The sequence below is a fragment of the Lynx canadensis genome, chromosome F1 (assembly GCF_007474595.2).
Source record: "Lynx canadensis isolate LIC74 chromosome F1, mLynCan4.pri.v2, whole genome shotgun sequence".
In the NCBI taxonomy this organism is placed as follows: Eukaryota; Metazoa; Chordata; class Mammalia; order Carnivora; family Felidae; genus Lynx; species Lynx canadensis.
In genome coordinates, this window is record NC_044319.2 from 25,701,802 (window position 1) to 25,727,501 (window position 25,700).

The 25,700-nt window shown below is 44.5% G+C and overlaps 1 long non-coding RNA gene across 1 annotated transcript; it reads left to right on the plus strand.

Annotated features, from left to right (window-relative positions):
* Nucleotides 1–18,139, plus strand: LOC115505048. The gene is made up of 2 exons (XR_003965904.1): nt 1–1,215; nt 15,723–18,139. It is a non-coding gene; the product is annotated as an uncharacterized LOC115505048 (long non-coding RNA).
* The last annotated feature ends 7,561 nt before the right edge of the window (nt 18,140–25,700 follow it).

Genomic DNA, 25,700 nt, shown 5'->3' on the forward strand with positions numbered 1-25,700 from the left:
TGAGCCGACGTCGGCCGCTTAACCGACTGAGCCACCCAGGCGCCCCTCCCAATTTATATTTTTAATTAACACTGATTGGGAAGCAATTTGATGCTGCGATGGAGAGAGGAGATGACAGAGGAAGATCCTGAAGGGAATAGGTCTGACAAGAAGAAAGCCTGACAATGGCGACTCTGTTGTCTTCTTAAAGAACTGCGCATAGGAGCTAAACTGACCAGGTGAATGAAGGAATTTTCCACTGTGATTCTCATCATCAACTTGGTTCCTCACATCTAAGTATTAGCAGGCAGTTGCCCTAGCAGGCAGCGTCTTGCATCTTTAGGCTATCCCTAAAAGGCAGGTGGAGAGGAGGTTCTAGTGAAGAAAGGAACGTGGGAGGGAACTAAGTGTGATGTGCCAGAGGACCCTCAGAGAAATGCTTTTCTGGAAGAAGCGATTGCTAAACAGCGAGTGTGTTCTTTGCCCATACCAATGTTGCTCTTCCAAAGGCAAAGGACTTATTTGTATGTTGTTTCTTTTTAATCCTCAGGGAGACATTAGTCTAAGTTATAACTCACTTTTCGCTTCCATGCCACCTTTTCCTCAAACTTTGCACCCGTATAAAAGATGGTCTTCCAAAATTCCAAACTAACCAAGAGTTCTAGGCGGCTAGCACCATCTTCTTTTCACAACGGTGGTCATAGGGGCGTATTGTAAACTTTCAGAATCTGGGACCTCGCCCTAGAGCTAACTACATTAGAATCTCCAGAGGAGATTAGTTTTTGGTCCCGTTATTTACCTGTTTTGTGATATTGTGGTTTACTTTCTCTCTTTGTGCCTTACTTTTCTCATCAGTAAAATGGGATTAACATAGCCTTGCAAGGTTGTTATTAGGATTAATGAGATGGCATCCATAAAGTGCCAAGCAGAGTTCTTCCTGCTACTACATACTGGGCATGGTATTTCTAAAGATGCTCACTTTCATATAATTGCACCCCAAGTAAACTCATTTAAGGATTATTTAAGATGTCTTCATAAAAATGCCCTGTTTTTATGGTCTGAATCAAGGAAATGCTGTGGGCAACTTCATCATGCAAACTAGTAGAATGAACACGGGGAGAATGGACATCGCCCTCGGAGAACAGACTTTAGGGAAGGAAGGAAAAGCTTCCTGGATCCATATAGTGAAACACTGCCAGCTATCTATACAAGCCCAGGAGATCCAGAAGAGACAAGGTAACATTTTTCAGTAGCTCCATGCCAGCTCTGGACTATGCGGCTCAGAAATGGGGCTGGTCATTGGAGCCTAAGTTGTTCAGTGATTTGTTCAGAAGGTTGGTTTGCTTTCTTTACTTGTAGGAGCTAAGCTAGGTAGAGACAGTAATGCTTCTATTGCATCTAAATTCTGCCTTTCTCCTGTGTCTTTTATACCTTGTCCATGCGGAAGGTGATTTTTACATAAAAGGAAAAATAAATGCTAGACTTAAAACCAGAAGTCCTGGATCTGGGCACTGTTTCTGTTAGATACAGATTCTGGACCTTTCTGGAAGGTTGGAATCACTGGCAGTCTCTCAGACATTGCTAGTGGAAGTGTGAATTGGGACATCCTTTTGGGAGGATGGTTTGGCAATTTAAATCATTATTTCCAGTGTACATATCCTTTAAAAAAATTTTTTTTAATGTGTATTTATTTTTGAGAGAGACACACACACAGCTTGAGCAGGGGAGGGGCAGAGAGAGAAGGAGACACAGAATCAGAAACAGGCTCCAGGCTCTGAGCTGTCAGCACAGAGCCCAATGCGGAGCTGGAACTCATGAAGCTGAGATCGTGACCTGAGCCGAAGTCGCTTAACCACCTGAGCTACCCAGGCACCTCACCAATGCACATATCCTTTTGACACCCAACATTGTCTTCCTAGAAATGTATATGCTTGCATATGTGCATAAAGATGTGTGCAGGGGGCGCCTGGGTGGCTCAGTCGGTTAAGTGTCCGACTTCGGCTCAGGTCATGATCTCACGGTTTGTGGGTTCGAGCCCCGTGTAGGGCTCTGTGTGGACAGCTCAGAGCCTGGAGCCTGCTTCGGATTCTGTGTCTCCCTCTCTCTCTGCCCCTCCCCCGCTGACTCTCTCTCTCTCTCTCTCTCTCTCTCTCTCTCTCTCTCTCTCAAAAAATAAACATTAAAAAAAAATTAAAAAAAAAAAGATGTGTGCAGGAAAGATCATTACCACATTGTTTATATTAGCAAACTATTGAAACTAATTGGTTAGATAAATATGGCTCATCCGTGTATATATTATGCAGTTGTTTACAAGAATGAAGAAAGTCTATTTGTACTGATAGGGAAATTGGAGCTATATTAAGTGAAAAAGCAAGGTGCAAAAGAATATACTGTATTCTACGATTTGTGTGTGTGTGTGTCTGTGCATGTAACATACACATGCATGGACACACAAACTTACACACTTATATTCATAGACTATTCCTGGAAAACTTTATAAATACTGATGGTAGTGACTTAACTAGAGACAGGGCTAGGTAAGAATTGTTTGTGGTTGTTTTTCCCCACAGTTTTGAGTTAAAAAAATTATGCATTTATGATCTTTTGAGAAAAGGTCTACACTTTTTAGCACCATGGTATTAAGTCTACAACACTTGGTTAGCAAAGGAGAGATGTCTAATCCTGTTATCTTTGGGCAAGTCACTTAATCGTACTGAGAATTTTCGTCACCCATAACATGATTATGATGATGTACAGCCCTCGGGATTAAGCAAGGCCACTATGTGGACGTGCCAGAGCACGATAGTAGGGATCACAATAAATGTCTAACAAATTCTTGTCAGGCCCACCTTCTGTCCCCCTGTCATAGGTAGAGCCATCAGCAAATCATCTCGCGTGGCTTGGGTTTCCTTTCTTAGGCCAGGAAAGTTGCTGTAGATGCCATAGCTATTTAAATCAACTGACCTTTACTGTTAAGGCTCCAGGACATCTCTATCTTAGGCTGGAGATGACTAAGGTTGCTGATGACGGAGGTTGCTGGGATGTGTTGGGAGGTGGGGCAGGGGTGGGGCTGTACCTTCCTCAAACCCATATGACCTACTGGCACTCATGCTCTCCAAATTTCTCTTGATAGAGATGCCTGCCAGCCAGACTGGCAATCTCTGAGAAGATAGAAATAGCAGAGCTCATGGCTCCAGCTCCCATCCCCTCCTAGGCCTGAAGTCTTTCTCCACTGTTGCCAGAGTTTTAATTTCCTTTCTCCACTGTTGCCTTGGCTGCCTTAAGCCCTTTCCTGAGGATGATGGAGATGTGTCAAAGCCGCAGGGTTGGGCTGGCAGACTTTCTGGAGGACAGAGGCCATGATCTAGAGAAATAGACAAGAACATTTCATTATTTCCTTAAGAGGCATGTCAGGATGTCATTGTCCCTCCCAGTTCCTTCAAGCCAGGTGACCCCACCAAGGGAATTCATGTGATTTAACCACCCCACCACACTTGCTCCCGTGCCCATCATACAACCTAAACAAAAGCAGTGTGCTTGCTCACTCCAAGAGCGTAAACCCATTCCACTCACACCACCACTACCAGCATCACCTACTAGAAAACTCCTGGAATTAAGCTGAAATTGCTCAGGGCTGAACACCTGACATGGTTTCCACAAAGCTTGGCACAAAGACCATTATGGTTTGAGAAGCAACTTATAGAGAGGTTCATTTGATCCTTCTCACTTTTATTTATAAAAAGGCTTTATTTTACAAAATGTTAATTTTATGTATCAATGAGGCTGAGCCATGGTGCCCAGATATTTGGTCAAACATTATTTTGGATGTTTTCTGTGAAGGTATTTTTGAATGAGCTTAACATTTAAATTGGTTGACTTTGAGTGAAGCTTAAAAATAAGGGTTGGCCTTTAGAGGCTCATGGGGCACCTGGGAGATCATGAGATAGAGCCACATTAGGCTCTGGGCTGACAGTGTGGAACCTGCTTGAGATGCTCTTTCTCTGTCTCTACCCCTCCCCTCTCTGTCCCCTCCCCCCGCATGCATGTGCACTCTTTCTCTGTCTCAAAATAAATAAATCAACATTTAAAAAAATGTGGGTTGGCCTCATCCAATCTGTTAATGGCCTTTAATGGAACAAAGGCTGACTTTTTCTGAGCAAGATGGAATTCTGCTTTGACTGGAACTGACTCTGGATCTCCAGCCTGCAAGCTCACCCTACCAGATTTTGAACTCCCCAAGCCTCCACAACAGTGTGAACCAATTCCTTAAAATAAATACCCCTCTCTCTTCTCTGTCTTCCTCCTCCCTCTCTCTCCCTGTCTTGATCTCTGCTCACTCCTCTCTCTCTCTCTATTCATATTTATAGTTTTGGCCCAAGAGCAAACAAAATCCAATTAGATCGTTTTTATCAACATCTTACCAAAGTCAAAATGAAGAAAAACATGCTTTGATAAACCTGGAAAAAATATATTCGATGTTAAAATTAAATGGTGGAAAAAAAGGTAGATTTTCCTAGACTTTGGAAGTGTGGAATCATGAAAATGCATTACTTTATAATGAAAACATTTACCATTCATGTCCTAATAGGGAGGTTTATGTTAGGACAAAACAGAATTTTGAACTAAAATTCACTTCAAAAAACAACCCTCTGCTTGCTATGCAAATCCAGCTTTAAATCAAATAGCCCAAGGCTCTATTTCTACCAGATTCTGCCACAGACCCTCCATCCTTGAGTCCTGCCGCGCTGGGGTCTTCCCTGAGACTAGGGCTGCAAGTCCCCCCACATTCAGCAGTCTGCAAAGGCTACCTGCCAGGCTTGAGCTAGGTGAGCCCTCACTTGCAGCTAGACTTCATCTGATTCTCACAGCTATGGGAGAGGAAGGATATTCTTACACGAGAGAGAAAGAAGCTGAGGCTCCAGGAAGCAATGTGATTTGCTTCCAGGCCACACAGCTAGTTAAGAGGCAGTCAGGGTTTGAACTCTAGTTTCCTAACTCCATCCCCACTGCTCTTGTCTCTGTATCACGGCTGAGTTTCCAGGAGTGCCAGGAGACTTGGGAGAGAGCAACCCCAACAGTTTGGTTCATTCTAGATCAGCTTTTGTATCAGAAGGGGAGGGATGTTTAAAAATGCATATGATCAGGATTTTGCATACCACTTCCTGGGGGGGGGGCATCTTCCCCACCTGACCAAGTCTCTAGGCTCTACACTACAGCTGCCACCTCCATACTAAGGCCAGTTCACCCCTTATACTCAGGAGGGGCAGTAGGGCCTGATCCTCTTCGGCTTGGGCCTCAGCCCCTTCCTGGCCGCCATGGTCCCTTTTATTCTTCCTTTACCATTGTTTTCACACAGAGAAAACCATCCTTCTTGCCTGCCTCCATCAGAGGCTGGGAACAAGGTGAGGACTTCTGTTGACATTGAAAGGAGGTGGGGGGTAGGGGACTGGGAGGGCAGGACTGAGGCACAATGGAGAAAATGCTGCTGAGAAACCCAAGGGAATAGAAAGAAGTGGTTAAGAGCACAGATGCCCTGGAGCCAGATTATGTGGCTTCAAATCCCAGCTCTGTCCCTTACTGTGTGTGACCTCAGGTGAATGACTTTGCCTGTCAGACTATCTATGTCTAGGGTTGACGTGAAACTTCAACGAATGAATGGATGTACAAGTGAGGAGTTCCTGGTATATGTGCTCTGTATTTGCTTTATAATCCCCAAACTAGCTGGGGTGACATTAATAACGTAAGAGGGTTGAATGCGGCGATCCAGATTCCTTTCCAACTTTCAAGTTCCAGGCTTCTGACCTCTTTAGTCACTGGAAAATACTCTCAAGTTTCTATCAAGGGCAGGTTCCATTGAGAGTCATTTAAATGATTTAAATGATCATTTACATAAAATGTCATTTAAATAAAAAGTCATTTCAATGATCACAGTGCCCTTATCACTCAGCATCTAGTGATAACTTTATGTCTTCCGACGTTAGAAAAGTTTTAAGATCTGCTAGCTGAAGTTCAAATTCTCCGGGAGGTCCTGAAAGCAAAAAAGATTGAAGGACACTAACAACCAACAAGGGAGAGCAGGCACCATGGGAGGCGAGTGGCAGAGGGGGCATGGCTGCAGTTTACCCCAATCTAAAATTCCCTCTCACTTGGCCCCTTCAAGTCCTACCAGCTACTTATTTTGCCTAGACAGGGCTTCCTTCCTCCTTTCCACCATGTTGGTAAGCTACTGCCATATTTGTTCCTTTGCTGGCAGACCTTAAGGAAGGATGGTCAACCCCAGCCACCGACTTTGCAGGCCAGCTTGGCCACATCCCCACCCTCCCTGGTCTCTCTAAGGAGCACCACCCAGCGGACTCTTTCTCAAAATGCTCCTCCCCTTTAGTGTTGGTGACTGACACTCCTGTCTCTTCTTCTGCTCTTTTCCCATCTTTTGACTTTCAAACAGCCTCTAAGTCTGCTGGAGCCGAGCCTTGGACGAGCCCAGCCCTCGGGGTGGGCAGGCTCAGGGAACTGACTTGGGGAACAGAACCTCTGGAGACTTAGATCTCCCTACTTCACTCAGAGAGCGGAGAGCGCGTGCCTTTCTTCCTTTCCCTGCTCCTCAGCTCCTTTTTCCACCCCCAGAAATGTCCCCCTCCCTTGCCTGCTTTTGAAACAAATGTTCAGGGAGCTGCCCAGGCAGGTTCAAAACAAACAGCTGCCAAAGCCCCGCCCTTCCCCCTGCGGCGCTTGCTGCTGCTATAAGCGGACTGGGATCTATAGCCCTGAACGAGGAGTCAAGTTGCAGATACGCAACACGAGCAGACTGACCTTCCGCCCTGGGTTTTTGCTGAGGAGGATCTGAAGCGCCATGGAGCCTCTGGCTCCGTTCCACATTTCCCTGTGTGTTTGTGGGTTGTGGCTCTGTCTGCTGGCCCGCTGTGGCTGCCACATGCCCGGTGCCTGGTGGTCCCAAGGGAACTGGGACGCGGGCGGCAGGAGCAAATCTTTTCCATTTTCAAAACCAGGTGAGGCTAAGGCCTTTTAGGCATCCTGCTCTTTCCCCACAAGGAGCCTGTGTAGACCCCCATGTGTTCGTTAGACTACATGTGTCAGCATGGAACCTGACTGTGGACTTAACCAAAAAGAGGTTTCTTTTTCCCACACAAGTCAGAGGCAGCTCGCTGGGCTACTCAGCAGCTCCAGGATATAATTAACGTAGCAAACTCCTTTAGATGGCTTTTGCATCTCCAGAAATATTTCTGGAGAGAAAATATCAGGAAGGCAGAAACGGGTGATGGACAAAAGGCCAAAGTGGCACGTATCACCTGCACTGGCCCCTTGACTAGGTCTTCCTGCAAACAAACTCTGCCTACATCTCACCCGCGGGCACCAAGTCTGCCCCTCTGTGCAAAGGTGGCTGTGAGAGTTTTCAATGAGTGTTGACCCCTAGCACCGGGTCAAGGTTCTCTTCGTGAAAAAGAAAGGGGAAGTGGTTATCTGTGATGGGAGCCCTGCCCGCCATGACTGTACTCTCCCTCTGAGGACCCCCGTTCAAGTTCACAAACGTCTCCAGCTCTACTGCCCTAGATCATCTATGGTCTCTCTACACCTGGGCAAGACAGCATGGAGGTTAGGAGTCTAGACTCTGTGGAGTCAGAAACACATGTGTTGAAACCTCTGTTCTGTACTCGCTAGCATTACGGCCTTGGTCAGGTCACTCAGAGCTTCAGTTATACCTCCAAAGCAGGGGTAACAATTGGTCCTCATTCTGAGGTTGAGATCAGGACTGATGACTTATTCAGCAGACAGCCCATGGTACATAATAAGAGCTCAACAAATGTTAGCTATTATTATTTGATTGCTGCACAGATCATATTGAATTACATTTTAATGCATCATTTAAAAGATTGTGAGCCTGTGGAGCTGCCTTCTCCTCTTCTCCTCTGCTTTTAAGTATGAAAGCAACTGTTTTAACTAAACAAGGGATCCATAAATTCACTTGCTTTGTAAAAATTAAAAATACTCCGGAGAAGGCTAAAGGCCCCTTTGACAATCCCATCTCTTCACCATCCCTTTTCTTAATCCCTGGAAATGAATACTGATATCACTTTTTGTTTTTCCTTCAGACCTTTTCTTATACATTTCATGTATGCATGTGGAACCATGGAAAACATGGGGCTTTTTCAAACATGTCATTTATATCATATGATATGGATGGTCCTTCAACTGCCTTTTGTTTGTTTGTTTTTAACTCAACCATATATCTTGGCAACCTATTCTTTTATTAGATGTAGCTTCCCCAAGTTGTCTTTTATTTTTCAAACTAGTTCGTGGTATTTCCTAATATGGATATATAATACTATAGTTTATCTAGCCAATCCCTTATTAATTGACACATAGGTCATTTTCAACTCAGGCTATTCCAAAACAATGATGCAAGATTATCCTTATACATACGACTGTTTTGCACATGTGGATACTATAAAGTGAAATTTCTGGATTTTAGGATGTGGGCATTTTAAATCTTTAAAGATACTGCCAGGTGACTCTCATTCCCTGGCAGAGATACCCATATCCAAGAACGTGGTTTTTTTCCATCTTCAACTCAGGTCTACCTGTAAACCTAGCACAGTCTAAGCTCAATAATCTCTTGTTAAATTGCATGCTCCACCAAGATTTTGTATGGAGATTACAGGGAATTTGATGTATCCTGAGGCCTCTTTAGCCTATTTTCTTTTTCTTTCTTTCTTTCTTTCTTTCTTTCTTTCTTTCTTTCTTTCTTTTTATTTATAGCACAGCAAGCAGGGGAGGATCAGGGAGAGGGGGAGAGACAGAATCCCAAGCAGGGTCCACGTTGTCAGCACAAGGCCCAATGCAGGGCTTGAACCCACGAACTGTGAGATCATGACCTGAGCTGAAACCAAGAGTCAGACACTTAACGAACTGAGCCACCCAGGCGCCCCTAGACTATTTTCTGTGTTAGAAAATTCTTTCTGTTGAGTCTAACGTGCTCACTCTCTTTAATGTTACACTTTGGTTCTTTTCTACTTCCAAGAACCAGGGAGAACAAACCTAATTCCTGTTTCACATGATGTGCCCAGCCTGTATCAGGCTGTAATTCCTGCTTCCTCACTCCACTGTGCTCGTTTTTAATTTCTCAGGGTTTTTGTGAAGATAAATGAAATAATGTTTGTGAAAGTAGCATGAGTTCTTTTCAAGGCTAGAATGTAAGTATGGCAACAATATGTCCTCCATTTTGAGTAGCAGACATAGAAACACCTCACGGTCTACCAGCTAATGTCTAACCAAGAAGAACAATTAGACTGAATTATGATTTGTTTTCATTTGCTATGCCAGAGCCAACTGCTTGTTTATTTAACCAAGAAGTTCTAACTTACTAGTTTAAACAAGGTTTGGGAATCGAAATTAAAGCAGAAGGCTAATGAATGAATTTAATTCCTCTTTCCAGATGGTGACCTTGATTGATAATATTTCTTAGCAGTGACATATCACAAGTACTGTTTATTTTTTTACCTCTGATAAGTCATATTCTGTGTATTTAGTTTGTGATTCAATGCCTTGTTTTCCACTAAATGTCTCGAAGTTAACTCTGTGAAGTTGAAACATTTTTTATATGTGATATGAATTTGTATCCAAGTCTTGATTAATCTCTGCATCAAAAATTTTGTTTCAGTCTCAGGTCTTGGGGGCTCTCAGAATGTGTATTCAATTTTAGACTTGGCCACTGACTTCATATGAGAAAGAGGAGTATGAAGGAGTCTCCGTCATCCTCCTTTTTGAGAAACAATTTGTCTTCTTTGCAGAGGGAAGAATGGAACTGAATTTTCCCAACCTAGACTGTAAACATGCTGTCAGATGCCTAGAAATCCTGCCTAGCTTTGAAGGATCAGCTCCCTTGCCCACCCTTTTGTGAGGTTCCTGCACCTTGCTAAGCAAAATGTCCTGTTTGATCCTTTCTGCTCTGACAGTGTTTTAAAACTCTGCCTGAGGGGCATCTGGGTGGCTCAGCCGGTTAAGTGCCCAACTTCGGCTCAGGTCACAATCTCATGGTTTGTGAGTTCAGGACAGCATGAGGCTCTGTGCTGACAACTCAGAGCCTGGAGCCTGCTTCCGATTCTGTGTCTCCGTCTGTCTGCCCCTTCTCGGCTTAAACTTCTCTCTCTCTCTCTCTTAAAAACAAATAGACATTTAAAAAACAAAAAACAAACAAACAAAAAAAACTCTGCCTGAAATCATGGTGAAGTGGGAATACATGTCCGTCTTTAACTTGGACCCTCTATTTGTCCGTATGCCCCTGGAGAGCATAAACTCATTTATGGGAATCCCTGTAATCCCCAGTATTCATTATCTTACTTGGTACATATTAGTTTCCAAATAAATCTCAGTTTAGTTTGACTTGGTTAAATAATTGAACCCTCTCTTCTCAAAATTTCTGACTGCTTGACAAATATTTATTGGTTATTCCTTTTGGCGTTTATGCTTTTGGAATATTTCCTGTCTGCCCAGAGAGTGGCATTGCTGTGTTGCATTCAGTGACAGATGACTTTCATATTCCTCGTCCTCCTCATCCCCAACATCATCATCACTATGAATAAATGCCTCTTCTATGCTGGACATTTTACACATAATTGCATCTGAAATTTTGCAATTGCATTGCATGGTGGGTCTTCTTATATCCATTTTTCAGATGAATTAGAAAGCTGAAGCTCAGAGAGGTTGACAAACTTACCCAAGGTCACCCAGCTCATAAGTGGGCAAGCTAGAATACAAATTTGGATCTTTGATTGCTGAACATCTATCTGTTGCCTCCACTGGGTCATTCCATTCTGGGATAGAGGAGGGAGTCTGGGGAAGCTCCAATGTGGACTAAAAGCTTTGGTCAAAGACATTCTTATTTTCCTTTCTCACAGGACATTCAAAACCTTGGTGGTCTCTCAGATTTCTCCTCCACAGGAGAGTCCTTTATCTGTTAGGATTGGAAAGACATGGGTCGCCTGCACAGAGGCTTAGTTTGTTTTCAGTAATGCAGGGATCCACTGGAAGGGACATCTGGGGTGCTGAGAACCGTCTGGCATATTCTGATCTCATTTCCTCCTGTCCTATAGGTCATAGCTCCAGCATTGTGCAAGGAGAAGTATGGGCAGTTTGGAAGGGAACATCTGAGGCAAAGCCAGCAAGAGAAGTTGGGGTGGGGCAGACCCTGAGAATATTAAAGCCCTAATGAGGCCTTTCTATGCCGACTGCTCAGTGACCTCGTGAACAAGGTGTTTTGTTTTGGTTTGGTTTGGTTTGGTTTGGTTTTCCTACGTCTTTGCTTCTGGTCTATCTTGGATAGGAAGACTATGTAACTTACTGTCCAAAGTAAGACAGTTTTGAAAAGAGAGCCCTGTTAATAATACACAGAGATATCAGAACTCTCTTGGGGGAAACCAAGATGCACGGTCTCCCTATTTGGAAGTCCTATTTCCGTAACATTCCAGAACCCCAGAGGTGATTGTCTCTGACACCTTTAAACACAGAGAACACATCTCTGTACAGGCTAGCTGGAAAACCTCATAAGGCAGTAAACATTGATGAGGCCTTTTCCAAGTTGCAAGACCTTGCATAAGCCATTGAACTCAGTGTTCTCGTGCATATAATGGGCACGATAGTATTTATCTTAAGGGGCTTACATAGAATAAATGAGGTATCATGTGTACTAGGCTGGGGCACAGTAGTGTCTTTCTCAGCTGGGTTGGGGACCCTGGTGGGGGTGGAGGGACCACTGAATATTTGGTCCAACTTCAAGGGGAACTCTTGGAAAACTCGAGAGATGGTGTGAATTTCAGGTTCTTGTGATTTGAGGATTCATGCCTCACTCTTAGCTGATGGCAGTGGAGCCCACTGAGTTTTACTGGTTAAGAACCATGCATCCACTGACTGGGAATGAGAGAATGGAAGAAGAGAAGAGAGAGCTTCAAGAGCTGCCGTACTGCCCTGGAAACAAGGCAGCGAAGGCACAGGGGAGGGCCTGACACAATCCACCCTGTGATACTGTGAGTATGTGAGTATGGGAGCTCATCTTGGCTGCTGTGCTGGCAGTTTCCAGCAGAATAAAAAAGGAACCGAAGGAAAGAGCTAGGATCCTAAGCTTGGGCTGGAAAAGGCCTCACTTTTGACCTTTTACCTGTTTTCTTGGCCCTGGCAATAGGCCTGCATTCTCCTGATTGGGCAATGATCCTTCAGTCATCCAAGCCCAGGGAGCATTTTCCAAGACGAATTTGAGTTTCAGAGAGACTGTTCGGGGCAGGATTTCCCTGTTAAGATGGCCTCCACCTTAGGCTTCCTTCTTCTAAGGGAAGGAGAGAGGGGGCACTGCATGCCTGAGACCTACATAGGTTTGTTTAGAAAGACCCTTGAGCCTGACGCTTGCTTGGGTCAGTCCTAAGTTAACGTTACTTATGCTGGAAGAGCTAGAAGATGGGCGATGTGATGTCTGTTCCCTGAGACTAAGTTGAGAACACCAAATAAATAATAGCCCCTAGTTCCATCCAAAGGGGCAAGGACGCAACTGACTCAGGTTACAGGCTTTCAGCACAGCGCAGCGCAGCTGGGGCTGGTTGGCGCCTGGGGACAGGGACACTGTCACGCATTGTCATCTTCTTCCCTACTTGTGAACCCCTTTGCCAGGGACTGGAGTTGTCTCTCTCTCCCTTTTTTTTTTTTTTTTTTTTTTTTTTTTTTGCCCTCCAGGCTTCTCTGCTCTTCCAATGGGATGGGGAGCAGATGTGCTGAAATGCTAGAAGGCACATGGCTGGGGTGCTATTTGTGGCTTGGGCTGAACTCAGAAGTCCTAGAAAGAATGTTTCTGACATCGCTGGCCTTATGATAATCCATGAGGCTCAAGGGCAAACTCTGCTTGGCTGTGCTCAGTACTCATTCACACAGGCTTGCAGACCCTGGCCCCTCTGGACGCAGGAGGGTGGTGGAGGTGGTGACCTTGCTCCCCAGTGGCTGGCTCTGAACGAACTGCACCCCTGGCTGCCTCATTTATTTATTCATTCATGCATTTATTAAGTGGCTACATCTGCCAGACATTGTTCTGGGCACTTGATATACAGAAAAGAACAAACCAGACTTCAACGTTCCTGCTTTCATGGATTTTATATTCTAGCAGGGGGAAGATAGGTAATACACAGTAAGCATAATAAATTAGTGAACTGTTTGATGTTAGATGTTGAATACTATAGAGAAGAGAAACTACAGAGCAAAGGAAAGGGGACCGTGGTGCTAGTGGGAAGGTTGCCGTATCAGACAAGGTAGTTAGACCAGATGTCGACGAGAAAGAGATTTTAAACACTTGAAGGAAGTGGTTAATGTATTTCCCATCTGAGGGAAGGGTGATCGAGGTAGAGGAAACTGCTAGAGCAAAGGCAAATGATGGCAAGAGGTGTGGCATGTTCAAGGTACAGCATGAAGCCAGTGGAGGTATAGCCAGAGCAGAGAGAGCAGACAGGAGAGGAGCACCAGAAAGGGTCTGAGGAGAGGGGCCGTGATCCTCCAGGGCCTCCTACACCATTGCAAAGACTTCGGCCCATCCTGGGCGTGAAATGGAAGTTGTTTCAGCACTTCTGACAAGTAGCATGATCTGACGTGTTTCAGAAGGAGCGCTCTGGAAAGGTGGTGGCAGCATTTTCTGGGACCTTTCTGAATCCCCATGTCACAACTGATGGAGAGACTGGAATGAAAACTAGAAACCTTTGGCCAATATTTTGCTCAAAACTAGGTGACGGGGTATCCTCACAAACACCAAAATAGAAGTGGACAGAAACCGGGGCGCCTGGGTGGCTCAGTGGGCTAAGCATCAGGTTCTCTGATGTCAGCATAGAGCTTGCCTTGGATCCTGGGTCTCCCTCATGCTCTCTGCACCTCCCCTGATCTCTCTCTCTCTCTCTCTCTCTCAAAAATAAATAAACTTAAAAAAAGAAAAAGAAGAAGTGGACAGAAACCAATCGCTCAAAGCCTCAAGACCGGCCTGGTATCGGCATCTCAGCAGAGGAAAGGAATGGGACTTGAGGACAGGACAGCCACAGAATAGTCAACAGTTAGTCATTCACTGGAAGGCTCAGGAGGCCAGCACGAGAAGGGCATTTCACTGGGGGAGAAGCGTTGGGGCCTGAAGCACGCCAGCCCCCTGAGCGTTTGAAATGGCTCACTCCAGGCTCCCTTCCTGGGCACTGTCCTCCCCGAGGAAAAGCTACTGGGGTGGACTCAAAATAGAACAAAAGAGGACAAAAGAGACGTGGGAAGAGGAGCCCCAGAACAAAAGCCGTGGAGGGGAACAGAACCAGGAGATCTGAGAGAGCGAGCTGTAAGGGTTCGTTTCCTCGATTCATTTCATTTCGTTTGTTTTTCACAAAAGGAACTGGGGAGGAAGCTCTGTGAAATTAGAGAAGTTCCCTTAAATCCAGGCTCCTTCTAGCAGTTCTAGAAAGTTTAATTCACATAACAGTAAGCAACAAAAAGTGCCATATTTAAATCTATGTAAAAATGTTATAAGAAAAATGGGAAAAAATGAATAATATCCCTACAGATCATGAAGTCATGCCAAAAAGTTCTGCTCCAAAAAAAAAAAAAAAAAAGATCAAAAATAGAATATGTTTTTTCAAAATGAAATAAGACACTAAAAATATGTCTTGGGGCACCTGGGTGGCTCAGTCGGTTAAGTGTCCGACTTCGGCTCAGGTCATGATCTCACGGTTCGTGGGTTCTAGCCCCCTGTAGGGCTTTGTGCCGACAGCTTGGAGCCTGGAGCCTGCTTCAGATACTGTGTCTCCCTCTTGCTCTCTGCCCCTCCCCTGCTTGTGCTCTGTCTCTGTCTCTGTCTCTGTCTCTCTCTCTCTCAAAAGTAAACATTAAAAAAAATTTTTTTAATGTCTTATATCAAAATTAGATAAGCTCCGAAATGAGGTGACTAAACTCAAGAAAGAATTGGAATCGGAAGGAAAAAAATCAAAATAATATCAAATGAGGACTACAGAAGCAAGCAGACATACAAACTAATACCTTAACCAAAATAGAAAGTAAAAAGGGATAACATTTTTTTCTTATTTTACTTTATATTTTATTTTATTTCTTTCATCATGATAAGTGTAGTCTTTAATATCCATCCCCTATTTCTCCCACCCCCTCACCCCTCCCCTCTGGTAACCATCAGTTTGTTCTCTATAGTTAAGAGTCTACTTCTTGGTTTCTCCCTCTCTCTTTTTTTTCTTTGCTCATTTGTTTTGTTTCTTAAATGCCACATATGAGTGAAATCATATGGTATTTGTCTTTCTCTGACTAACTTATTTCACTTAGCACTATACCCTGTAGTTCCATCCGTGTTGTTGCAAATGACAAGATTTCATTCTTTTTTACGGCTCAGTAATACTCCATTGTGTAAGTATACCACATCTTCTTCCATTCATCTATCAACAGACACTTGGACTGCCGCCATAGTTTGGCTATTGTAAATAATGCTGCAACAAACACAGGGGTGCATGCATCCCTTTGCATTAGGGTTTTTGTATTTTTTTAATAAATACCCAGGAGTGCAACTCCTGGATCATAGGGTAGTTGTATTTTTGACTTTTTGAGGAACCTCCATACTGTTTTCCAGAGAAGCTGTACCAGTTTTCATTTCTACCAACAGTGCAAAAGGGTTCCTCTTTCTCCCCATCCTCGCCAACATCTGTTGTTTCTTGTGTTTTTGATTTTAGCTATTCTGAAAAAAGTCACAGCCTCTTAAATACTAAAAAGGAATGAAGATGACAAGGATTTGAGAAGACATGACTAGTATTTCATATTGGCAAAGAAGATACAATGTAAAGATAATGGGAATCTTGAAGAAGAACACCAAAACAAGGAAACAGAAGGAAACTAAATAGTAAGACTTAAGAAAACTGGCCTGAATTGTAAAAAGGAAAGAAAAATATTTGAAACAACATGTTGAAAGAGCATAAAATGTGCTGGAATGAACACATGCTAGTAGATTTTTAGATTTTAAAGAAAATGAAACATGTTTTGGGCACTTCTGTAAAAAGAGCATGTTGCTTAATAAGGGAAAGAAAATTACTTTATCATCAGATTTTTGACAGCCATGGTTGATGCCAGAGGCAAATTGAGTGCCATGTTTAAGGTCTTCAACGAAGGAAAATGTGAACTAAAGATTTTATTTCCAGCAAAACTTACCTTAAAGTAGAAAGGACCCTGACAAATGTATCAACATGCAAGGACTCAAGGAACATTGTTCCCATGAGGGCTTCTCTATGAATTTTCTGAAAAAAAATGTGCTTCGGACAACAAAATGACTTCAGAAGAAGCAGCATTAAGAACTGTTACTGAGTATTAAATATATAGTTACCTGTAGAATTAGAGTAAATGAGAGTTAAAAGGCACGGGGCCTACTATATGTAATAGCTATATGTTCTGACAATGTAAATGTAGTATAACCATTAAAAAATAAAAAGAGAATAGGAATCACACAAGCAACAGTTTTTAAATTGTTTTAATAATCATAACTGGTGGTGACAGTATTGGTATTCTGAGACTGTTGTATTTATAACAAAGGATAAAGCAAGTTATTTTAATATATTCTGTTTTCTCCAGGTCCTTGAGAATTAGGACGCTCAGAATTTGAATTGGAAATACCATTATGCATTCATGAGAATTTTATCTTCATTTTATCTTCAAATATTTTTATTCCCCCTACCCCTAGTTCTATCTACTAAAATGGCCAAGAAAACACTCCAGATCTGGGTCATAATATGGTCAAGAGGAGCCTGGAATATTTTTTCATACCAGAGAGTAAAAAATTATCAAAGGCTATGTATTAGCTTCCCCGGGTTACCCTAACAAAGTACCAGAAACTGGAATGTTTAAAACAACAGATATTTATTCTCTCACAGTTCTGGAGTCTGGAAATTTGAAATCAATGCATCAGAAAGAGTGGTTCTTCATGGAAGCTCTGTGAAGAATCTGTTTCATGAATTTCTCCTACCTTCTGGTAGTTGCTGGCAATCCTTGGCTGGTAGATGCATTACTCTAATCTCTGCCTCTATTTTGTGACATTTTTCTTGTGTGTCTGTGTGTCCAAATGTCCTTCTTCTTATAAGGGCACTAGTCATATTGAATTGAGGGCCTACCCTAGTCCAACACGACCTCTTAATTTGATTACATCTCCCAAGACCCTATCTCCAAATAAGGTCATGATCATAGGTTCTGGATGGACACAAATTTTGGGATGATGCTATTGAACTCAGTATGGACTGCTATGATCACGTCAAAATAACTCACTTGAAGAGGCTTTCATTGGCCAAAATCTGGATGAAATAAAGTATTTTATTCCAGAGGAGACTCTTCAACTTGGATAATTATTGGCAGACAAATAAATGGAAAAAAAGAAAGTCACAGTCTAAGATGAAAACTAAAGGGTCATGAACATCTGTTCATTTCAGTGACCTTGGTTGGAGTTTCTGATAAATATATGCTTTTTGGAGCTTTGGTAAGGATAAGAAATGCAAAGAACTGAAACTCATCATATATGTTTAAATCTATGAGTTCAAAAAAAAAATCTATGAGTTCAAAATTAAACACACACACACATATGACACAAAAATTAGTCAGTTTTTGATAATCATAGGAAATCAATTTATTATCTTGAAAACTGAGGAAATAAATGGGAAGAACCAAGCACATTTCCTGCCTTTCCTCTGTAATACTAACAGAAGGAAACATCTCCTCATACAATTATTCCAGCTAATAAGTGGAAACAAAATCATGCAATTAGAGTATGCGCATTTTGCAAACTCTAATGAATTAATGGGTCTAGGCAATGAGCGTCATGGGCCACTAACATCAAAAAGAATGAAAGCTAACAAATGAAGTTTTTTAAAAACAATAAAACAAAAAGAATGAACACCAGACTTTCAATGGGAAACACATACCACGGTTTGCCGAAGGGATCGGACCAGACTCTGATCGGACTCTGGATCCAGCTTTCAGTGTGCAGGACGTACAAGAGGACAGTGGAGCATGTTGAATACGTTATGGAGTTCAGTCTGTAAAACCCACACTACAGGAGAGCGTGTAGGCCACACAGCCCAGGTTCTTCAACAGGAAAAAAAAAAAAAAAAAAGGAAAAGAAAGAAATGGAGGGGATCCTATAGATTAAAAGAGACTTAGAAAACGTATCAAGTTTTTAAAAGCAGACAGGTCTGAGCTGTAGTACATGGGGATACCCATGTGGATGAGAAACCATGAAGAAACACAAGGAGGTGAGTGCTATAAAAGTCAGGATAATGCTTACCGTTGGGGGCACAAAAAGACTGTGTGATGGGGATGGGACACATAGAGGGTGTCCTATGGTGTCACATTCTGTTTCTTGATCTGGGTGGTAGTTACAAGGGTGTTTACCTCACACGAATTCACTAAACTAGACATTTGTAGCTTTTTGTATCAATGTTTTGTTTTTTTACAATAAAAAAACCTCCAAAAGGTAGGGATCACTCTAGCTATAGTGTTAAGAATAAACTGTGGAGCTACAGGGGTAGAAGAAGGGAGACCAAGTAGGAGGCTCTATCATTTAGATAAGAGAGAAGATGATGTGTCATACTAGAGGAAGTGGTACAAAATGGTCAGATTCTGAATGTATTTTGAAGATAAGTCAACAGAATTTCCTGATGGTTTCGATGTGTGATCTGAGAGAAAGGGGAGGAATCAAGGATGATTCTGGGGATTTGGGCCTGAACAACTAGAAGGATGAAGTTACCATTAGCTGAAACAGAACCACCATGCGTATTAGAGGGCTTTGTTTTGTTTGAGGGAGGAGGCAGGAGCTCAAATTAACCATGTTGAATTTGAGTTGGCTTTTGGAGGTGCAAGTGTTGAGTGTTTTATTCCAGGAGTCCTGGAAAACTTTGCTTGTTTTTTTGTTTTTTGAAAATCAGGAGTCTGACAGTCAGGAGAGATGCCTGGGCCAGAGGTTCTATCTTTGGGAGCCAATAGCACAGAAATGGTACTCGTGTGCATGTAAAAGTCGGATGGAGTCAGATGACGAGAGGCTAATTCTTCCTACTAGCTTGTGCCATCCTTAGCAAATTATTTAATGGCTGTGTTACTCATTCAGTTTCTTCATTGCAATGGTAATGGTCCCTAGCTCATAAGGTTGTGGTGCTGTGAGTTTGAAATGAGAGAAAGTATGTCAACTGCTCGGTGGAGTTCTGACATAGCAAAGTCTCAGTAATTGTTGGATGTGATGATGTGATGGTGATGTTCACACCTCACAGCCTGCTTGCCCCAGGCATCCGGTGAACGGTGAACGTTGCTCAATGCCCCAAGCCCCTGAAGAGTCCCACCCCAATCATCTCTTCTAGATAGCATTCCACCGCCCAGTTTATTCCTTGTTTTCTACCTATCCTGTGTTCCATTTTCTTAAGCCTCTGTTTCTTGCTATTCATGTGATAGATAAAATTGAATCCATTAGTGTTGGTATTTAAGGAGCTGTTTAGACATGATCAATGCTTACATTTTCACAAATGTTTTTGAGGCCACAATCTAAAGGAGGAAATCATGAAGGAAACATTTGGCACCCAGGGGAAGCAGTGGGAACACAGTGCTGATACAGGAAGCCCTGTATTCTCTGCCAAATGAAAGTCCTCTCTTCAGTCTTGCCCTAAGAATAAGCTCACGATGAATGCCCTGTAGACAGCAAAAGTATTTGCTCCAATTCAACCCTTACCCAGACCTCCCTTTGTTTCTCTTAGCCTTAGTAGATTGAGCTCTGTTATTTTCTTGTTGAGCCATGGAGCAAGGAGAAGGTAGCACAGAGCGATGGAGAAAGGGCACTGAGTCCACCTTCTGAGGGATTTTTCAGAATAAAGGTGCAGAGTCTTCTTTTCTGGCATCTGGAGGACCTACCTGGTCACTGTCTCCCAGGGCTGGTCCGGACTCAGGGTTCAGTCATGGGTGTGTGAGGAGAATTCTCTGTCTCTGTAACCTCTGCATCACCCCACAGAGAAGGGCAGCAGGAGCACTCGGTGATAGAAACATCGCCTGTGTTTTCCTTGCTCCCTCCTTAGCACCCAGCCTCGGTTCTCTGAGCCAAGCAGAGATCTGCACTCAGCGCCCATACTCCCTAACACTCTCTCCAGGCAAATGGGCAAGAAGGTGGGTCCAGCCAGGGGACCAGTGGAGACTCCCCTGCAAGCTCCAGCCTTCTGCTATGCATAGCATCACTGTTCAGTTCCCAGAGATGAGGGAGTTCCCTCCTCTGAGAGGAGGATGCAAGGGTGTTTGTCCCCTAGTGGGGAGAGTGTTTGTGTTGAAGATTTTCACTGTCAGTGTCCCCTTGCCCCCTGTAGATTCCCAAGAGGCAGGCATGGCACTTGTGAGCACTAATCCTTTTACATTATAGGACTTTTATTTTGAGCTTTATATTGGCCCTCAGCATATCTAGAAACCTGTAATTGTGTGAAAATTTGGTGAATGTATTTTTCTCCTAGAGACTTTGGCTGTAGTTTTTACCAGATTCTTTTGTGTGTGTGTGTGACCAAGAAGTTATTAATGAAAATAATGACACTGCCCTTTCGATATATCCCTTTATTATCTTTACATGCTCTCTTTTCATTTTGTGATAACTTTCTCTCACTTTCTAACCATTAAAACAATAAAAAGCATTAACAAATATTTGTCCAGAAATGTCAAGTATCCAAAGCTCTCAATGAGAGCTCCTTTATTTTTATTTATTTATTTTTTTGACAGAAAGAGAGCATGAGTGGGGGAGGGGGAGGGTCAGAGAGAGAGGGAGACACAGAACGCGAAGCAGGCCCCAGGCTCTGAGCCGTCAGCACAGAGCCCGATGTGGGGCTCGAACTCACAGACCGCGAGATCATGACCTGAGCCGAAGTCGGACGCTCAACCGACTGAGCCACCCAGGTGCCCCAATGAGAGCTCCTTTGAAAGCTTTCAGAGAGGGGCGCCTGGGTGGCGCAGTCGGTTAAGCGTCCGACTTCAGCCAGGTCACGATCTCGCGGTCCGTGAGTTCGAGCCCCGCGTCAGGCTCCGGGCTGATGGCTCGGAGCCTGGAGCCTGTTTCCGATTCTGTGTCTCCCTCTCTCTCTGCCCCTCCCCTGTTCATGCTCTGACTCTCTCTGTCCCAAAAATAAATAAACGTTGAAAAAAAAATTAAAAAAAAAAAAAAAAAGCTTTCAGAGAGACCCTGTGATTATTAAGTGCTCTGACCACTGCATTTTACAGAGGAGGAAACTGAGGCTCAGAGAGGCAGGAAAATGATCGAAGGTGGATCTAAGATTCGACTGAGATCTTTCTCACTCTGGGAGTGATTCTCCTCTCTATGCAGAGCTGACATTTTCAGCACCGTGCCCCCCAGACTGCCAAGAAATTGTGTGCATGTTGAAAAAAGTTCCACTAAAGCAACGGATACTCAGTTTTTGGTGGGAAAGAGTGATTTGCTTCCTCGGTAGACAATTTTCCTTTGACACATCTTATAGGGGTACGCATGGGGGTTGGGGTGAGCAGCGTTCTGGAAGGCTGCTTTTTCAGAAGGAATCAAAGGGCTAGGGTGGAACAGAATTCTTACAAAGGCAAGTATCCCCTTTTCACGAGTTCTCAGGAATGTCTCCTACCATAGCCAGTGTCTTCATTTTCATCCGTAAAGGGGTCTCCACTGAAAGGAGCTTTGCAACAAAGTTCAAACGGCCGCCCACTCACATTTTTCTAGCCCACGGGCTGTTTCCCTACGCAAACAACATCGTCCTGTGTCACTGCAGGGCTATCTCCTGTGGCTGTAACAATACCCTGAAGACATAGCTTAGACAGTTCAGGAGTTCACATTTTTATTAAGTTCCTCATTTGCCACCTGTGTTCTTTTTGGACCAGCTTCAGATTCCCGGGCCGCCGAGAACGGGCTGACGGGAACCGGGCTGTGCGGATTTAAAGCCGATGTTCCATGTTGTCCTTGTTCTCCTGAATCTGCATCTGTAATCACGAGGAATCCTACCGTGTCACGCATGAGCCCTCTCGGGCGCCTGGGTGCGCAGTGTCTTCCCGTCCCGGACAGACTCAGGGTCCCCAGGACCTCCACCTCCCGTGCCCCCGTACTGCCCCCAGGCTCGCTTCCTTCTTTCCCGCCCCTGGACCTTGAGCCTGATGTACCAATGCTCGGAGTGGGGCTCGTTATGTAAGTTTCCCCGTCCCTGAGCTGGGTGACTCAGCGTGAGGTGGTGCCCCGCTCCTTCCCAGCCTGGGGCAGCATGCTAACCAGCGCCAGGTCAGCGGCAAACCGGAATGGAAAACAAGGCCTGCTAATGAGGTCCAGCTGAGCGCCTTCACTCCCGGTGGTGTCTGGCGAGCCCAGGAAACCCACGGGAACCGTTGGAGGACTGTTGGCAATGGACCCATGGGTGGAATTCTCCATCTCCCTGCTCACTTCCTGTTCTCTCCTCCCCTTGTCTCTTTGGCCGCAGATCACAGAAGTTTCACATTTGGTTCCTCTTTGCCCCCAGGCTGCCACTTCCTGGGTCCCTGTTACAAATGGAATGTTTGTGGTCTTCCAAAATTCATATGGAGAAGCCCTGACCCTCCAGGGTGGTAGTGTTAGGGGGTGGGGCCTTTGGGAGGTAGATTGAGATAAGGTTATTAAGGTAGAGCCTCCATGATGGGATTAGTGCTCTTAAAAGTTAGAGCCCAATGTCCTACCCCCGCCCTCCTTCTTATGAGGACCCAGCAAGAAGGTGGCTACCTGGAAGCCAGGAAGTGTGGGTCCTCACCAGAACCCCACTATCCTGGCCCCCTGATCTCCAACTTCTAGCCTCCAAAACTGTGAGGAAATAAATTTCTGTTTAAGTCTGCAGTATATTGTTAAAGCAGCCCAAGCTAAGGCAGTCTCAACTGACCTGAGCCTTCACCTCCGGGTCCTAGCGGGGCTCAGGAAGGAGGCGATATTGGTGTGTGAGGATGCACCCTTGGGTGCAGCTCAACCTGGACCCAAACTCTCTCTCCTCCACCCCAGGTCCCCAGCATAGAGTAGGAAATCAGCTGCAAACACTGGTTGTAGAGAGGACAGGGTTTGTTTGGCACTGGATTTGGTCTTGTGTCTGGCTCTGCCTCATTTCTCTCTCCTGCAGGCATGTCTTTGAGTTTTCTTTCCTTTGCAGGACAAAGATGGGTGCTAGCATCCTGCTAACCGTTGGACGAGGAGCCAGAGACCTTAGATTCTAGTACAGGGTTTGCCACTAACCAGGTGTTCAGGGAAGGGCAGCAAACTCTCTCTCTCTCTGCTTCAGGGACTCATCTAAATGACACCTGCCTTAGGATTGGTATGCATTAATAAAGATTGTGTGCCAGATCTGTCCAGCGTTGGGATATGGTGCTAAACAAGACAGCCATGGTCCCTGCCTTCGTGGCGCCCCCCTCCATTCCAGGTAAGGACACGATTAGCAAGGAAACAGGGAAAGACGATAATTACCGAATGTGACAAGTGCTCTGAGGGAGACAAACAGCATGATGAAATATGAGAGGAACCTGGAGGGGGTGAAATTTATTTAAAAACCTCCACCTACAAGCTGAGAAGAAGCCAGAGCTGTCAACCCGGCAGAAGCCTTCCAAGCAGAGTTATGGGCTAACGAAAAGTAAAAAAGCTTTACAAAAGATATAATGCTACACAGATAGCCAGTTTAATACGAGTTACACCACCTTCATTATCTGTGGCTTTACCCCACGTTCCTGGACCGGGGTCTAGAATTCGCACGACTGGCTGGTGCCTGGAAAGCAGTGCTATAGGACAAGCTAAGTCATACAGAAGGCCAGCGAGAGGGCTCCCGGGGGGAGGGTGCGGTAGAAAGACAAGTGTTGGGGAGCCTGGGTGGCTCAGTCGGTTAAGTATCTGACTCTTTATGTTGGCTCAGGTCATGACCTCATGGTTGTGAGATGGAGCCTCACATTAGGCTTCCTGCTGAGTGTGGAGCCTGCTTAAGATTCTCTCTCCCTCTACCCCTCTCCCCAACTTCTTCTCCCCGCCCCGTCCCCTCTCTCTTTCTCAAAATAAATAAATAGAGGCACCTGGGTGGCTCAGTCAGTGAAGCCTCCGACTCTTGATTTCAGCTCAGGTCATGATCTCATGGTTCATGGGTTCAAGTCCCACGTCAGGCTTCGTGCTGACAGTGCAGAGCCTGCTTGGGATTCTCTGTCTCCCTCTCTCTCTGCCCCTTCCCTACTGGCTCTCTCTTTCAAAATAAATAAATAAACATTTTAAATAAGTAAGTAAACATTAAAAAAAAGATAAATGAGAGGTCTGCTCTCTTTGAGGACATGATCCATCCAATCTATACAGAGGCCCTTCTCCTCCTACAGACTCCTGTCCCCAAATGCTTCAGCTCTTTGTCACCCTTCTTCCAGCATGCAGCTGGCATTTATGGAGCACCTGCTAAGAGACAGGGATCCTCCCCTCCTCCAAGCAGGAACTCAGGAAGTAACACCCCCTCCTACATGCCTTAGGCCTAAGGAGGTCACTTCTCCCAGCTGTTCATGTTTGGGTCCATGTTGGCTACAGTCCATTTTGCTTATTATTGTGCTCTTTGGCTAGATTCCTTTTGGGGGCCAGCGGGGCTCCAAGCATGCTGTGTCTGTAAATTGATGCCATTAACCACCCAGAGGGGCCATCTAGGGGCTGGAAGTTTCAGCATAGGTGTGTGGAATGGTCATGCAGCACATCTCCCTCCGGCAATCCCAGTATCCAAGTCTGCTGACAGACCAACTGAGCCTCAGCACAGTGGGCACAGCGGGGCCTACTGCTTTAGATTCTCCCTGGGCACGTTTCCTGAGAGCCAAGACCACTGGACAGGGAGCCACAACATCGGGGTTTCCACCTCCTAGGCATGGGGCCTGATCTGTAGCTTTATCTGTTAGTTATGCCCTCTATGTTCCAACATTCTGTAGCTGCATGACTTTAGAAGGACGGTGGTTTTCAAACTTCGACAGGCTTCGGAATTCTCTAAGAGCTAGTGAAAGTGCAGATTCTTGCACTTGCTGAATCAGTAGCTCCTTGAGTAGAGGTGCAGGAATTTGCATTATCAATAGGCATTGAAAAGAGTTTCTGATTGCAAGTAAACTACAGTTTGAAAAACATGGCTGTTTAAAGTGACTACCACCAGAGAGCAATTCAGTGAATTCCTCCCTTACAGGACTAATGGTTCCTCAGCCAGCCTTGAAGCCGGCTGTCAGGTGGGGCTCCTGGAGACAGCATTTATAATGAGAATGCCTCCTCAGAAGTGGCCCCAACACTTCACACAGGGCCCAGAGCCTGTGCGCCGTAATGCTGGTTCAATGAATGAAGGGCCCAGTGACTTGGAGAGGTGGGAAGGGGAGTTGGGTTAGACTATTAATGACTCATATGTGTCGCTGGAATGCAGATTTCAGAAAAGTAGGGGCCATATTCTTAATTATTCCCAGCACCTGATATATACTGAAGATGCTGAATACGTTAATGACACCACCTACTTCTCTCTCTCCCTTGGATGAGAGAGAAGATCTGAAAGCCCATTGAGGTAGACCTACCCCTGTCTGAAGGAACTCCCTATTTCCCCAAATATCTGATTCAAACTAACATAGAATCACCATTGTATGATTAGAAACCAAATTCAGGTTGGGACATGAAGGTGTTTTTGATACACAGGGCCATG